This window comes from Globicephala melas, chromosome 7 (genome assembly GCF_963455315.2).
Source record: "Globicephala melas chromosome 7, mGloMel1.2, whole genome shotgun sequence".
NCBI classification, from domain to species: Eukaryota; Metazoa; Chordata; class Mammalia; order Artiodactyla; family Delphinidae; genus Globicephala; species Globicephala melas.
The window spans coordinates 82,616,865-82,634,383 of record NC_083320.1 but is presented as its reverse complement, the minus strand read 5'-3'; positions in this window follow the sequence as shown (position 1 = coordinate 82,634,383).

Below are 17,519 nucleotides of genomic sequence, written 5' to 3'. Positions count from 1 at the left end.
GCTGTTGCCGAGTAGCACTCAGTCCCTTTAGACAGGGAGTGTGATTTCCACTTTGCCATGAGCCCCCGCTGAACCGAACCATGCCCTTTTCACTTTTAATTTAAATTATCTCCTTTTCTCTATCTGCATCTGAGTTTACGATTCTAAGTGTAGACTCTGATATGAAATTCATGAAATTCATGGTTTTTGAAAGTGGTAAACACCTTGAAAAATAAATAATATTGTACCTGTAGCATATGTGTGAGAAAGAAATAATAGCACTAACTTGCAAATGAATACTTAATTAAAAAAATAAAACCTGGAATATTCTGGATCTTGGTTTGACAAATCATGTGAGTAAACTCCATTGTCTGCTGCTATGAATTGATACATTGTATTTTTATTCGTTTGCATGTTGAAATCATAATGCCCTAGGCATATTTGAATTGTGTATACTATAAAACTGATGGGCCCTCAGTTTTATAGTCACTACATTTAGAGGCTGATATTTGATTATTACATTTCTATAGCTTTCATCTATTCTGCCTTGAACTGTGCTGAAGAACTTCAGAGGACTGTCCTTCAAAGCAAGCTGCAGTTTGCATTGTTTCCATTAGATGGCGCAGAAGATTTTTAAGGTCCCAAACAAAGAGAAGCGTTGGCGAATTCTGTGTGCCATCAGCTATGTGTAAACAATTTCAATCCCACCACACCTAATTTAAAGTATTTCCAGGGAGGAGTTATTTCGTAATTCATGTACCATTTTTCCCTAAATACTTTAATAAGATATGAGACCATTTCCTTTGCAACTGAAGTCTGTTTTTCCTTGGTTATAGCCCTATTCCTTATCAAACTTGAGAAAAATTATACCAAGTATTGCAAAAGATATGGGGGAGAAAAAAGGACACTTTTACACAACAGGGAGCAAGGGCCAAAGCTAAAGCCCATAAGATACTAACCAAAATTTCTAAAAACTTTGCAGATGTATATAATTACCAGAGTTTGCTGTTAGACCATTTACAGTCATTTTTGTCCAATTGCCCTTTGAGTCTTCCCATTCCCACTTGACACTACTTTTTTCCTTTTGATAATTTAGGACAGAAAATGGTTTTCAATACTTTGGATAAACTTGAACTTAGTCACATCTAAGTTCTTATATTATTCCAAGTGCCAATCATTCTGACCATTACACTTCCTCATTTGTGACTTTCAGGGTTTCTTGGGGTTCTTGGAGGATTTGGGCATTGCTTTATTTTAGATTCTAGGGTAAAGTGTCCCACACTAATTTTATTGGAAATTTAACTGACCACTGCACTTGATTATGATCCATATGTGGAGAAAGAGTTTGAGCCTGAACCATTAAGATGCCTGATGACCTGGCTTGGATTTCTTCCCTTCACATGTGTTGAAAGACTTTGAGAAGTCCCACAAGACATCGTGCACTGGCCAACATGCAAGCCCAATATTTTACATAAACAGGAAGAACATTTTTTCTACCAGATTAGAGCGCTCAGCATACTTGAACCAAAATCTGTTGAGCCAGGAATAGAAGTACACAATATTTGTAAATTGCCCTTACTGTCTAATGCCCCGTAATTATCCCAATCTCTTCCTCAAGTGGCTCATTTCCATTATTCTCTTCTATACAGCTGACTAAACATTGATTCTTCAAAGTCAGGCCCATCTTGGAAAATCATAGCTTAAACTTACCGTAGAGCCATGGTGATAGTGCTGAACACTGGACTGCCTCAACCATCTCTCCATGGAGATGTGAACATAGAAAGCAAAAGAGGTTATGAGTAACTAATGGCAGAGGGGCCACATTTAATTCTAGGTCTTTTCCATCCTCCTTGAGGTAGCTTTTTGGTGATGAAGAGTGTGAAGTTACTGTTTCTATAATATGTAATCCCATCTCAACAGAAATGAAATGGCTCTGAGGTGAATTGAGGACTCAAGGTAAAATTTGCACACCCTGAAAAACAGTACAGTGAACAATGAGTCATTGTTTCAGAGGATGTCTTGGAAACAGAACAATTAGAAATAGGAGGATTGCAAGCTTGGCTCACTTAAAATTGGAAAAGCAGAGGGAGCGAACTCTATGAAGCCTTTATTAGTGCAAACGTGTGGATGTTAGGTTTCTTATGATGGTGCTGATGGCAGATTTCACTTAGCACAGTTAGCATAGCTGACCAATTTGAAAGAACTAAAACATAAACCTTAAAGAAATAAAAGTAGGATTAGGAGAATCTTAGGACATTCTTCCTAAGCACTAGACAGGGCACCAGAAGATCTAAGTTCAGTCCTTATTCTTACTTATACTGAGTTAAAATTCATCTCACTAAAGCTTCTTTTTATTGATTCTGTTTTTAGTCACATATACAGATGTAAGAATAAGCACAAAGTTTGGGTTTCTTGCCATTTAGGAAGCAATCAGCATTTTTTGTTGTGTTATTTTTCATTCCTTCAGATCCATAACACACACACACACACACACACACACACACATGCACACACACACACGCACGCACACACACCTTTAAATCCTATGTTTGTGTAGCATGGGTATTCTGGGTTCATCTTTCTAAAATTATTTTATCTTTTATTTTTTGCATTTCATAAATACTTGATCATTGTAATTGCATACTCTAGAGCACACACACTTGTTCCAGTCTGAATAACACACGTTCACTTCCAAATAATAAAAGCTGTGAACTTGTCAATATGACAGTAGTACTAATATCAATCCAATAAAAAAGACAATATTTCAAAAAATAAAAATACTTTTAAAGAAATGAGGAAGAATCAAAAGCCAGGAATACCAATATAATAAGATAAGAAAGGGAAAGTTTGAAATTTAATGATCATTTGGTTTTAGAATCAAACATTCTAATATTTACTTTTAATCATTTAGTTATTTTTTATTCAAATGTGAAAAGAAGGCATTTGGTTGGATCAAAATCAGATATCCCTCTATATCTTCTACTCTAAATTCTTTTGCAGATTCTGCTCTTTTTCAATTCTGAGTAGAGAAAATAATTGTGGAGGGAGAATTTTGGGAGAGAAGCTAAACTTTATCTTGAATGGTGAAAGTTTTTCTTGGATGTCAAAGGCACTATTATCAACCCAGTTTCAGTTTGATTTATGCTATAGATTGTCTTGTCCAATACTGGCGATAAGTTCAGACTGATGGTGCCATTACTTCTGATCTCAGTTGTGAGCCTAGTGGAAAGGTGAAAAGGAGCTAAACAAAAGCTCAGATTCTCAGGGAAGAGCAAAGTTAACTGGTCCATATAAGGACTGAAAAACCTGACCCTGGAATTAATGACAACATCAGTTTCTCTTTTACTATATTAAAGAAAATCTCTCTGTGTCCTGAGAAACACCTGCGTCATATGAGTTATAAATGGGTGTTCTGGAAGACAGTAAAGGATTCCATGAGTTCAGAAATCTCTGGATACATTATATCTCTCTTTGAAATTCACATTCAATTCTACATTAACACAGTAAGTATCCTAAGAAAAGCTGCTCCAAAGAACCCTGGTTTAGAGAGTGTTTCCAGACTTAATTGGCCAATATCAATATCTAACTGGATATTTGAGCACACTAGCTTGAAGGAGAAGTATTAACAGAAGATGTTAAAATGATAGTATTGAAAGTTAATAATATAAAGAATGGTTTTCAACGTCCCCAGTTGTAAACAGGTTCTAAGGAAAAGTCTACTTTCCTTCCACCAGTTCTAATCTTCCATTTGGCATTACATAGAAGAGCATAAGCAATTACCACAAAATAAGGGAAACCGATATGGCTGTCTTTGCAGGTCCCTGACAAATGGTTTCAGATGGAAAAAAACAGCCACAGATCGATTTGTTGTCATAGGCTAAAGTATGAAAAATGATTTTATTATAAAAACTGAAATTTGTATCCAACTTCTTAAATACTATTTCCATACTTTTATATTTCTTCCTGTGGGTTTCCACCATTATACCCATTATTAAACTTTCTTATGGGAAAGGAAGGTTTAACTGCCATTAAAATCTTAATGTGAAAAAATCTGTGCTTGTACATTAACCCTTTTACAAATTATTGCAAAATAAAATTTTCTATCCATATTAAAGGAATTTTAGGCAGCCATTAAAACTTAGAGAGGGTCTTAAATTAGAAAATTGTAACATGTATGGGTTTACTACAAATCTTATTTATTTTTATTTTATAATTTCCTCTTATAAACTTATTCCTTATGCTTTTTTAATCTAAAAGAAATAGATTTATCCCATGCTTAAGGATTTTCATGGTGGGGTGCGTACAGTTCGTATATGTAAAAATACATACTCTCATGAAGTAATATTGACAATAAATGAACAAAGTTTTGTAATAAATAGATTTTACCACGTGAGAAAACTTGCCTAGACAAGCTTTGGCAGTTCTATTCAAATATGTGTGTGAGTGACACAGATGTCTCAGTTCACCTCACCCGATTACTCCAGGGCAAATTGTCAGGTGGATGTGCAACAGGACACCAAGATTACCTTTTGTTTTTATTTTCAGCTAGCACTAGTATACTTGGAATTTTTCATTCACTGTTTTTGCAAAATCCACTCAGAATGTGAGAGGAAGAAATGCATCAGATGTAAAGATGGATGCAGGACAAATGCAAAGGCAGAGGATTAACCGAATAGCCTGAAACATAAAAGACCACAAATAGAAGTATGGCCCCCAGATGAGAAGTCTGCCCAACAGTTTATTCCCTATAATGATTCACCTTCATCTCTCATCGACTTTCTCTGAATAATCACACGAGAAACATAAAGAAAAAAGTACGTTAGAAACAAGAAGCATGATCAAAGGGAGAAGGCAGGTACTAAAAAGAATGAGCAAAAGAAATGTGTTAGATGCTCACTATCCCACAGCATCGTCTGCTTGAGGAAAGCTGCACTCAGGGAAATTACAACTTGGACTCACACCAGGGAGAAGCAGGGTGGTGAAGGCTAAGTGTAGGCCGAGCTAGTCCTGGGCAACATTGTAAAGTGGGAAATGTGTACTTTTTACTCTTGTCTTTCAATGCAAGAAACAGAAAACCCAATCAAGACAGACTCTATTAACAAAAAGGAACTTTACTGTTCATCTAACTGGAGTTTAGGGCCAGAACATACCTCATTCAGAAGCCGAACGGTGGTCAGGAGGCTATTTCTGTATTTTTGTTGCCTTCACTCCACATCCTTGATGTTGGCTCTCATCTCAGGTATGTTCTCACCTTGTGGTCCCAAGATGGCTGACAGCAACTGCTGGGGCTGCGTGCTTCCTTGATGGGGTCTGTCAAGGAAGAGAGGAATCTAAGTCCTACCATTCTCAGCAAAATCCTCTGGTTCACTCTGATTGTACCAACTTAGAATACAAACCAGTATCCTTGGATGAGGGCAATATACAGCAATGAGCTGACCGACTTATGTCTGAGTTATATACCTATTCCTAAACCATTTACCATGATCGTAAGAATGGCTTGCTCAGATTATCCTAATGCAATTAAGGTCCACCTCTGGAAATAGGATTGAGTTCAGTCCTACCCAAATGACTAACAGTGAGGCAAGGTATGTGTGTGTGTGTGTTGGCGGGGGTGGGTGGAACATTGCTAAGGGAAACATAGACTCTGTGCCAGGAAGGATCAGACACAATGTTAGGCAGCAAACCAGGGCTGCCCGTTATAGCACTCCTTTCCTAGATCCTAAGTCCTTGATCCCAGAAGCCCATTTAATGAGGCCTTAAATTTAGTTAGCCCCTTGATGAATGTGAATTGACTCAATTCAGAAATAGCTCAGAACTCACTTGAAGGCCTACCTGAAGAAACCTTTTTGAGGGGAGAAAAACTCCTTTGGAAACTTATATGCCTATATATGCATATGTATATATACATCATATATACTTAGGATGTGTTCATCAAAAATGTAGTATATAGTATCTAAAAATAAATAACAAGTTATAACATGATCACTATAAATGTAAAACAATAAATTGGTTAAAATCTGGTTGTACTAGTTCTTTATTGCTGCCTTAACAAGTCACCATAATCTTAGCAGCTTGAAACACCACCCATTTATTAGCACATAGTGTCTACAGGTCAGAATTGCGGTATAGCGCAACTGGATTCTCTGTTTAAGATCTCATCAACATAAAATCAGGGCATCAGCAGGGGTTGTGTTTTCCTTCTGGAGAGCTCAGGATTGCCTTCCAAGCTCATTGGTCGTTGACAGAATCCAGTTCCTTGTGGTTGTAGGATTGAAGTTGCCATTTCCTTGACACGTGGCTTACTTCATCTTGAAGCTAATGGGGTACACTGAATCCATCTTACGCCTTGAATCTCTGTGCTTTCCTCTTCTGCTCTTAAGGGCTCATGTGATTATGTTGCATCCCCTTGGATAATCCAGTATAACCTCGTATTTTAAAGTCAGCTATTTAGTAAACTTAATTATGTTTGCAAACATCCATTTGCCATATAACACAATCACAGGTACGACATCAGAGGGTGAAGATGGGGAGGGGGGCAAAATTCTGTTTCCCACACTGGATGTTTCATTTTCCACACTGGTAGTAAAATTAAGTGAAAGTTGAGGAAGCACACATAGGGAGGAATCTAAGTGTGGGTTCTTCAACTCTCACAGTTTGGTGAATAACATCCTTATATCTATTGACATATGTAGATATATATGTAAATTACAGAAAGATAAAAGGTGCTGAGACTTTTCATTTGTTCTGATTTAGACTTCTAAAAACTCTGTTCTGCAGACTAGGAATCAGTAATAAGGACACCTTTGAAAGAATCTGCCTGCATTTATCTCGTGTTTCTTTTTTGTCAGACAGTACAAAGAAATTAAGGTTTTTCTTCTTTGCTATACATATAATGCTCAGAAGTGAAAGCTTAATTAACTTGTCAGAATTGTGGCATCTCTTTTCTTGAACTGCTGTACCCACCTTCCCAAAAGATTTGAAAAAGGAAGAATAAACCTCCCAAACACCTTAGCGGGAGGACTGCACATCCACAGCAATCTTGCCCTCTAATATGGCTTCCTGTCATTACAAGTGGTGTTTTCATCCATCTGGGTGAACATACACTTTCACATTTGTCAAGAAATGTCTGTGGTGCAAGAACACCAACTGTTTCATAAGGTAGGGCCCATCAGGTTGCAAAGAGGAAGCAAAGCAGAGCAGCTAATTACCATGTACCAAATTCATCTTTTTCAGGAAGACAAAAAAAAAAAAAAAATTAAAAGAAGCAAAGTAGTTGACAATTCCACTGTTGCCTCTGAGTTAATTTTCACTTTCTCACAGTTGGCTTCTTAGTATTCTACTGTCTCAGAAAATTATGTTCCCAGAAGCACCACAAATATCAGACCAGATTCTCTCAATGTGTAAGCCTTCCTCTGGGCCTAAATAATTTACCTTTGAAAGCTGCATAAACTCCTTCCAGAGGCTAACAGACTGAGTATAAATTGTTTCTTTAGCTTACTACGGGTAATTCTAAGGACTTGAGTTACTTCTATAATGAAAAAGATTGACAACCTCTTTTTCAATCTTTGACATTCACTTTCTTAAGCCTCCCATTGACCCACAGCAGAACTTAGCTTTTCTAGGAACTGCTTCTCTGATACAACCAGATACCTCCCTGATTACTGCAGAAAGTAGTAATCAGGGGGGTATGGGAGTCCCACAGATTTGATTTTTCCAGTATTTATGTGCCTGTGTTTCTGAATTATTTGGTATGTCACCTGTGCCAGTGGGTTCCGTCTTCCCAAGTGAACCACGCTGTGCACAGGAACAGAGACCACACTTTATATTACTGATGATTGTCAATTAATGTTATTGGTTTGATCATGTATGGCATCATTAAAAAAGATTAATAATTCCAACATCTCTGCCATATATGAGTCTAGTTCTGATGCTCGCTCTGTCTTTTCAAACTGTGTTTTTTGCCTTTTGATTTGTTTTATAATTTTTCCTGATAGCTGGGCACAATGCACCAGGTAAAGGGAACTGCTGTAGAAAGGTCTTCAATAATGTAGTGGTGAGGTGTGGGGAAGGGGAAGCATTCTGTAGTCCACAAACAGGCTTCAGTCTTTTGGTGACTCTCCACCTCTGGACTGTGAAGTTCACTTGTGCTTCTCAGTCCACTCTGCCCCCCTCTCCCAGATGGGTCAGGATGGCTAGACTTGGCTGAAGTTGGGTATTTCTCTCTCCCTGGGTCACTTAGGCTCTGATAAAACTCCAGCACATTGGGCTCTGGTTAATTCGCTTCTCCTGAGGGCAGGCCTTGTTAAGTAGAACAGACAGAGTGTTCTGGAGTATTTCAAAATGGCTCCTTTCCCCTCTCCTCTACAGGAAGCATGAGGGGATTTTTCTCATATTTACTATGAGAACCTGGTCAAGCTTCAGGAGGTAAAATTCACAAAAGTGTGGGAGTCCTCGACGACTGATTCCACCAGGAATCTTTAGCTCTAAGACTTGCCTATTCTGAGCCTCTAGCAATTCCTCAATTATAGCTCAGGTTTTTCCTACTCAGGATACTGGGTCCTGTTCCAGTAGGTTATGATTCTCTATATTCACCTATCTCTCCAAATTGCGGGGTAAGGCGGGAAGTGGTTTGCCCTGTGACCTCACTTCTCTGATATTTCTAAATATTTTGCAATTATCCAGCTTTTTACTTGTTAGGACAGAGTGGCAACTTCCAGCCTCTTACATGTTGGACTAGAAACCAGAAGTCCTCAGCTTCTGGTTTTTAGCTTTCTACTTAACAAACATTTACCACATGTCAGGTGCTGTTCTAAGAGTTTTACAAATATTCAGTCACTTAATCCTCCTACCAACCCTATGAGGCAGGTATTATTATTAACTCCATTTTATAGTTGAGGAAACTAGTCACAGAAGTCATAGGTCTAGTAAGGGTGGAGCTGGGATTTCACATCCTTTACTTGTAAAAGATAAAATCATCAAGTTATAATTTCTCAGGCCCTCTGCAATCAGTTAGTGAGAGAACTGAAGAAAAGTACTTCCTCATCATGAATTCATATCTTTTGAGTACCTACTGAGTTTGAGTTATTCCTGTATACTCTCTTGGCTTTTACTTTTGTAACAGAGAAGAACAAACTTGACTCCATATTGGATCTATTTCTTTAGCTCTAACTCTTGTGCTCTGCTGCCTGTGCTTAGTCATGCTGACTCTGTACCTTTGTAAAAGAATGTTGCCTATGGCCTGAAATATACATGATAACCCATTCTCAAGGCTCTGACCTTTAAATGTACAACACTTTCCCATTCATATAGCAATAAAAAAGCTGCAGAACAGAAAAATAACAATGGTCTTGTTGGAAGTTATAGGAACATTGTGACCAGAACTAAGCAGGCACCTAGCTGTAAGAACAAAGGATTCTTGTACCAAGAAGTTTGCAACAAACAGCCACACCCTCTCCCCTTTTAGTATAAAAGATGTCTGAATTCTAAGATGGTTCTTTGGGACACTAGTTCACCATCTTCTTGGTCTGCTGGCGTTCTGAATAAAGTCACTATTCCTTGCCCCAACAACCCTTTTCTCAATTTATTGGCCTGTCGTGTGGCGAGCAGTATGAGCTTGTACTCAGTAACACTTTTTCCAGCTAAACCACAGTCAACCTTGTTTGGCAAGTTTCATCACTTGTCTTCCAGACTGTTCAGTGAGCCTACACTCTCCTTTAGAAACTAAACTCTCATGTAAAGATGGCTTAGTTACTTGTCTGCCTTTGCACTAGAGGGAACTTTATGGCTTATCAGATGTGTAAGATACCACTTTCCAAAGGATAGCTCCTTAGAGCCAAGTTTTATCATCATTCCAGATGCAGGCGGATAAAATATGCCTTAAAGAGGGAAAGAAAATGAGCGTCAAAAAAACTGGTCAGAGGTAGATGTCTCGGCAGAAAAAAAAATTAGTTAATTGATAAATTAATTTGGGTTTACATTTCAACTGTGGAAAAAGAAAATCTTGGCTAACTTAAGAAGGGCCAACCCTCTGCAGAAGCTCTTCCACTCACAAACAGGTTAGACTGTGAAAGGCTTTCTGTGATTTCATGTGTCAGGTCCCAAGAGCTACTATACACTGGGATAGCTTATTATCTGTTGGTGGAATGCAAAGTTGACACTTTTTTTTCTTTTTAAATTTAGTCTGTCATTTATCTCTGTATAATTTTAAGTGAAAATTTCATAAGTAGAAGGGTTTCATTATTCTGATTGAAAGTGTCAACATAAATAAATATTTATCACTTTTATCATTTACCTTTGCCACAACAATGCTGCATAATAAACAAACAAATCTCAGGGGCATCCAACAGCGTTTAGTTTGCTCACAAATCTGTGAGTTATCTGGGTGCTTCTAAATTGGCTTATCGGAGCTGAGTTTGCATGTGACCGTGATCAGCTGAAATCTGGCTAGGAGCTGGCCTGTCTCGAAGGCCTCAGTTTGGATGACTTAACTCTGTTCCACTTGGTCTCTTGTCCTGGAGCAGGCAGGTCTGGGCTGATTCCCAAGGTGAATGCAAAAGTCCAGGAGCAAGAGCAGAAGCATACATGGCTTCCGGAGGCCTGAAGACAGAACTGGCACATTATCATTTCTTCCACATTCTGTTAGTCAGAGCAAACTATACGGCCATCCCAGGTAAGGCCATCCCAGGCTGAAGGGGTAGAGAAGGAGATTCCATCTTCTGACGACAGGAGCTGCAAAGTCACTTTGCCGAGGGTGAAGGTATGAGAGTGAGGGGAATAATTGTGTCTGTCTGTTGCCAACTCCAAGCTTGTACTGCTTGCTGTATGACAGGCCAATAAATTGAGAGAAGAGCTGATGGGGCAAGGAACAGTGACTTTATTTAGAAAGTCAGCAGACAGAGAAGATGGTGAACTAGTTTCCCAAAGAACCATCTTAGAATTCAGACATCTTTTATACTAAAAGGGGAGAGGGTGTGACTGGCTCCTGAGAACTTCTTGGTGCTGGAACCCTTTGTTCTTAAAGCTGCCAGCTTAGATCTGGTTCCTATAAACCTCCAACTAGATAAATGTTATTTTCTGTTCTGCAGCTTTTTATTGTTATATGAATGGAAAAGTATGATACCTTTAAAGGTCAGAGCCTTGAGAATGGGCTGTCATGTATATTTCAGGTTATAGGCAACATTCTTTTCCAAAGGTGCAGAGCCAGCATGACTAAGCACAGGCACCAGAGCACAAGGGTTAGAGCTAAAGGAGTAGTTTCAATATGGAGTCTTCTCTGTTACACATTTTTGCAGTTTGTCTGCCATACCAATCTTGTGAGTAATGTTGCAACGTGCTTGAAGCAATTCAAAGACATTTACCTTTACCATATTAGATAAAGTAAAACAGATTTAATTCAAGCAAATAATTTCTGGGAACTAGAGGAAAAAACCATAATAAATACACTAGTATGTCTTGTTCAGTGGACAACACTAGCCTGATTTTCTCTCTTTTCCAAATATAAATAACTTTCAAAAGCTCACAAAGTTCAACCAAGATTTCTTACATAAGAGAAAAATGCATCTGTTTGTGCCTTGCTTATTTGTTTTTGAAGCTAATGTAACAATATTATCATGTAGAGAGAAGAAAAAAGATGTTTTCTTAGATGGTACTCGTTATTTTTTCTAAGCAAACCTAGTAATATCTAAGCCCATCTCAGCTTTTAGTGAGCCCTGGGACTAAACACATAGTCCTGTCTGCCTGTAAACTCCAGGGCTACTCTATGGAATTGCAGGCTCACCGACCCCTATTCCTTGTACCCTGTTGAGAAATTCTATTCCCTATTCTCACTCTGAAAGGTGCATAAAAATCTGAAATTACTGAGTCCCACATTTATTTCTACACATGTAACTAATTAGATTTGGCTTAAAGAAAAAAAAAAAATAGTACATCAGGACAATGGGCTGGAAATATTTTATCCAGACATTTTCTGAAACATGTGAATATTTGGGATCAAGATAGTTTTGAAAGAGCATCCTTTGTTGCTAACAAACATGCTCCCTGAAGAAGAAAACCTTTCACTGGAGACTAAGCATCGTCTCACTTCCATTGTGATTGAGAAAGACATAATCTTTCAAGTCACTGGGGCTCTCATTTAGTACTACAAAGTAATTTATGAAACAAGTTTTGCCTTTAAAATGTCAGCATGGTGCTATGTGGTCTTATGCAGAACCCTGTCCTTGTAAACAAGAGTGAAATGTGACCTAGCCACACTGGGTGTGGTGTGTTCCTTAAGAACAGTGTTTCATCCCAGATTCCCAATAAAAAGTTCCTTTAGGGAAATGAGTGTGAGCAGAAAGTATCTTTCTTTAAAATATACTATAGTGAAAAGCTTTCTTATGCATGGCAAGCAGAGAGCTATGCCAGTTAGACAAAGACTCTGATTCAGAGAGGGAATTCACATTGCCCCAGGTGGTCTCCTGCTTCCAGTTTACCTACTTTTAACTCCTCAGACATATATTTGAAATAAAGGACAGTGATAAATCACCCACATTAGTATTGACAGAATCCCTCTAGGGAGACTTCTAACTTTTTTCTAAAACTGCAGGAGGAATAAATAACAATTCAAGCGGTGACCAGCACAGTCTAAATGGTTTCTTCCTGTTGCTTTGATAACCATGTCAAAAGCTAACAGTGTGCACGATATGACAGGGCAGCCTGGTGGTTAAGCACAAGTTGGAGGCTCTTTCAATGACTGGTTTTGAGACGGAACAAGTCACTAACTGCCTCAACTAAGGAATCTCTAAAAGGAGGCAATGAGGCCCCCCTACCTATCCCAGATGAACCATGAAATAAACAAATAAATGTTTCAATGTTACTAAAGGTGCTGTGAAATTTTAAAGATCACTGTAATCATTAGATGGGGGGCAGAACAGTGTGGTAGAAAAAGCACTGGATTAGAAATCAGGTGACCTGGTTTCTAATCCCAGCTCTGCTCCAAATTAGCTGGATATCCTTGGGCAAGTCATTTTCACATTCTGGGCCACAGTATCCTCATTGGGCAACCACATGAGATTGTGGCAAGATCAAAATGAGAAACTGGGAACCTGAGAGTGAGTAAGGCAGTTTTTGCCCTGGAGGAGTTCACTTCCAGTGGGAGAGATGGAGATGTAAAGAGATGAAGATGATATAAGTGATGGATTATAGAAGAAAATATGCACTCTGCTTGGACAGCATGGAGGAGGAGTGATTCATGTTGCCTGAGGGACTTAGGTGAGTTCCACAGAGAAGGTGACATTTTAGCTGAGCCTTGAAGGATGAGTAGGTGTTTCCCAGACAGCAAGGAGGGAAGAGACAGGAGATGGGGAGATGAGGCTGGAAAGATTGAGCTGTGAAGGACTTTTCATGGCATGTTAATGAGTTTGGACACAATGGGACAGGTGACAGCACAAATGTCTGTTGATTGCATGGAGTAGCTGCCTAAAATTTTATATGGTTAATGGATCATTCTTAAGTCTGCCTTTTTATCAACACATGTGAAGAGTACAAGGAGCGGGCTTCCCTGGTGGCGCAGTGGTTGAGAGTCCGCCTGCCGATGCAGGGGACACGGGTTCGTGCCCCGGTCCGGGAAGATCCCACGTGCTGCAGAGCGGCTGGGCCCGTGAGCCATGGCCGCTGAGCCTGCACGTCCGGAGCCTGTGCTCCGCAACGGGAGAGGCCAGAACAGTGAGAGGCCCGCGTACCGCAAAAAAAAAAAAAGTACAAGGAGCATTTTAGAGCCATCCCGGCTATCAGGTTCTGGAAGCCTTTTCTCTTTAATGGATCACCTGTCTTCTGCCTGCACAGTTTCCATGTCCTAACAGCAAAACATAAAACCTTAGGTCTGTATGTATGTGTGAGATCAGGGGGAGATAAGGCAGAGGATGGGCTCTCGAGAGCTCCAACACAGTGCTCAGCATCTTGGGGTTCTTGTTAGTGAATCAGCTCTGACCCTCAGCTCCAGTTATGTCTTGCGTTAAGATCCTACCCCCCCCCCCCACTCCTTTAATCTGATTTCTCATGACCAGGTTCTCATCCTGACTTTCTGTAGTATGCACTTCATAGCCTTTTGGAATTTGGGTTTTTTCTCATTCCTTATTAGCTACTCTGGTCCAAGAGCTTGCTTTCTCCTGATAGACACCCTTGAAAATAGCCACTGAGTCATCTGATTAAATGCAGAAATATTAACCTCTCTAAGATTTCTGTTCCTGGTCATTACTGTGCTCCATCCACTTGTCACGTCAATCTCGCACTCCCTGTTGGACCTCTGTGACCTGGACTGCTAACTGACAGTCTTTTGCTGCACTCCTTAAATATTGTTCTACCTTCTAGACTAGACTTTGTTCTCATACCTCCAGGTGGGTTTATCCCTATAACCTGCTTCACTCCACCAGCTAGGTCTGCTTCCAGGTCTCTCCAGGACCCTGCAGTGGCTACCTTCCTCCATTCCAGCTAGCCATGACCTGCCAGACCAGAGCACAAGATATCTCACACACTGCAGAACAAATACAAACAAAACTATCTCATAATGGCGAGAAGTCTTCCAGCCTCAGGCACTCAAGACCCCTAATAAAACTGAAAATATTTCTCAACAGGAAAATTGGTATAAATAATTATTACCACAAATACATCTGCCAATACCCGTGTACCATTTTAGTTTTTCTGTCATAGTTAATCCACCACCTACCAAGGCCTTGAGGGCAAGAAACACAGAATAAGATCTCTTGAGGGGCCTATAATAATCTTGCAAATTGTATACATGTCATTATATTTATTTCACAAGGGGAGAAACTGAGACAGAAACTAATTTGTCCAAGTAAAGCAACCAGTCAGTAAATGAAAAAGCTTTAATCCATACCCCATTCCTCCATTCATTCTTTGTTTTGTGTGTCTAACAACTTTCACTGATGGCTATATGAATCGCCACTATAGCACAGTAAAGTGAACAACTCAGTGTAAGACATCACTGTTCCTATTATCCATGGAGAATTTCTTCCTGATCTTGTCTTTCCATAGTTTCTGGTCTCATGATGTTTCTTAGGAAGCTCTACTCTCAAAACTCTTCCTCATGCCCTCTCCTTTTCTTTCAGAGTAGCTGGCCCCTCAATCCAATGATACTTTATAAATAGGTTGATTTCAGTAGAAGTGTCAGAAAACATAAGAGGAAAGTGAGAAACGCCTCCAGCGTGGCACATGCTGAGACCACAGGCCACATGTTGTGGGGCATGCGTAGGAGTATAGGTGAGGACACGGAAAAGTAAACAAACTACTCATGTTTCACAACTATGTTGAGAATCAGTGTCCCACTATCTGGGAGGGTGGATGGATACATGAATAACAAAACTGACTGTAGCAACGCTGTGCAAAAGGAAGGACAGGGTACTAGATTAGATTCTGTCACTAGAATAATCTAGATGGATGGGAACAAAGAATAGTGTAAACTGTCTTTCAGTATATCTGCCTGGTTAAACCCTACATTGATTGAAACTTCTGGTGTTTGAACCACTTTTTGCCTGCCTGGTATCACTGAAGAAAATTACAAAGTCATTCTGTTTGGAGCTGTTACAGTGATGTGAGTCTCATCTTCAGTGCTTTCTTTTCCTAGCCCTTGGTCTTTCACTTTCCTATTACTGTATTGTAGACTCTATCACCACTCCCTGAAAGCTCCCTTCTGCACTCCTGCCTCATCAGTCTTGGCAGAAGATCTTGTTTTCTACACCAAGTATATAGTGTTATGTGTGAACTGCATCAAAGTTCCTCCATTCACCCCCACTGGATTCAATGGTATATTTGCCACTTCCATCTCAGAGAAAGTCTTGTCTCTGCTCCTTTCCAAGGCTAACACTTCATGTGTACTCAAGATTTCAGTCCCTCCATATCATCTGAAAACTTGATTTTCAATAAGTCCTTCTTTTTGTAATTTCCCTTTCCACCCATTCATTCTCCTCAACCAACAAACATTTTCAGGTATCCTTCACCCCCAAAACAATTTGCTTATTTCTTGTTTCCCTTTTAGCAGTCATGCTCTCCTTTCACTTTCCTTTAGCAGTATTTTTTGAAAGAGAAGTTTACATTCTCAGCCTTTAATTCATTATTTTCCATTTGTTCCTCAGCTTGGTTTCTGTTACCACTATTGTGCCATTAAAGCTGCTCTGATGATGTCATCAAATAATTTAAACTCAGGTAGGATCTGAGGCCTGCTTAGAACTTTTCTTCTTGCTTTAAATCAGTGGTTCACAACTGTAAGAGTGTGCATAAAAATGATTATGGTGCTTATAAAAATAAAGAAAAAGGAAAAAACAATTCTGGACTTCTCTAGAGAAATTCTCACACTTCATAATGAGTAATTACAATGGTTTTATTAATCTCCTATGGATACTAGGAGAAGAGTAAACACAAAATTCCTGAACTATTTCTCTGAACTCTAATCCATATTTCCAGCTGCCAGTGAAACACTGCCACCTGATTATCACTCAGGCATCATGAACTCAAATTCCAAATCTGAACTCATTACCTCCCCTGCTAATCAGATACCTACACTTTTAATCTCTGCCTTCACTGAAAATGTCACTCTCCACCCATTTGCCCCAACAAGAAGCCTTAATCATCCTATACTTCTCCTTTGATTGCAAAACCTCATCTTCTCGCTTCATCGTAAGCAGTGTGATATAGGTTATGCTTTGTATCAAATAAAGAATTGAAAGCACCTAACTTAGCACCTGGACTAACGTTAGTTCCGCCTTCTCAACCCAGTCACACTGAGCTACTTGCTACCTGCTTTCCAAGTCCACATCTCTTTGCATATATGGTTCTACCTGTCTAGGGAGTTTTTTCCTAACTGACCTGTAGGTAACTTTTCCAGAAAACCCAACTTAAACACTGTTATGCATTCTAAGATCTCACCATATAATTCTATGATAGTACTTACACGTCACTAAATTATAGCTACTTATTTGTCTTTCCACCCTTTGGACCAAGAGAAACAGACTACATACTGTAAGGGCCCAAGTGACATTCATCTCTGAGTAACAGATATTCCCCTAAGCCACTTTAGCCTGGGGCCATGTGCAAGGGTCCAATAATCACAAATCTGACTTTGTAACTAGACTTCGCTGGCACTTCAGACCTTGCCCAAGGCCCCTCGTCTGGTTTTAGGGTGTGTGCATGATGTCAGAAGCAGCCCACAACAGGCAGATGATATCTATTTTATATTCAGCTTCTTGGCCCACCCAGCTACTGAAGTACTGCCCAGCCATGCCAATGATGTTGCATTTCGATGCTTCTGATGCTGCCCAGAGATGCCACATTCATTAGCCTGCTACCCTGTGCCAATGCCATTTCTCCACAACTGTCTCACTGAAGCAGACATCTGTTGTCTTTATCTGGAAACTTGTCCACTCTCCTGGTGACAGAAACCCTTTTTCTAGCTTAGAACCCATTCTTGTGGTAACCCAAATTTGCTGATCAAAATTCTCTATTCTCATCTCATCCTCAGGAAGTGCTTCAGAAAGGAGTATGTGAACCAT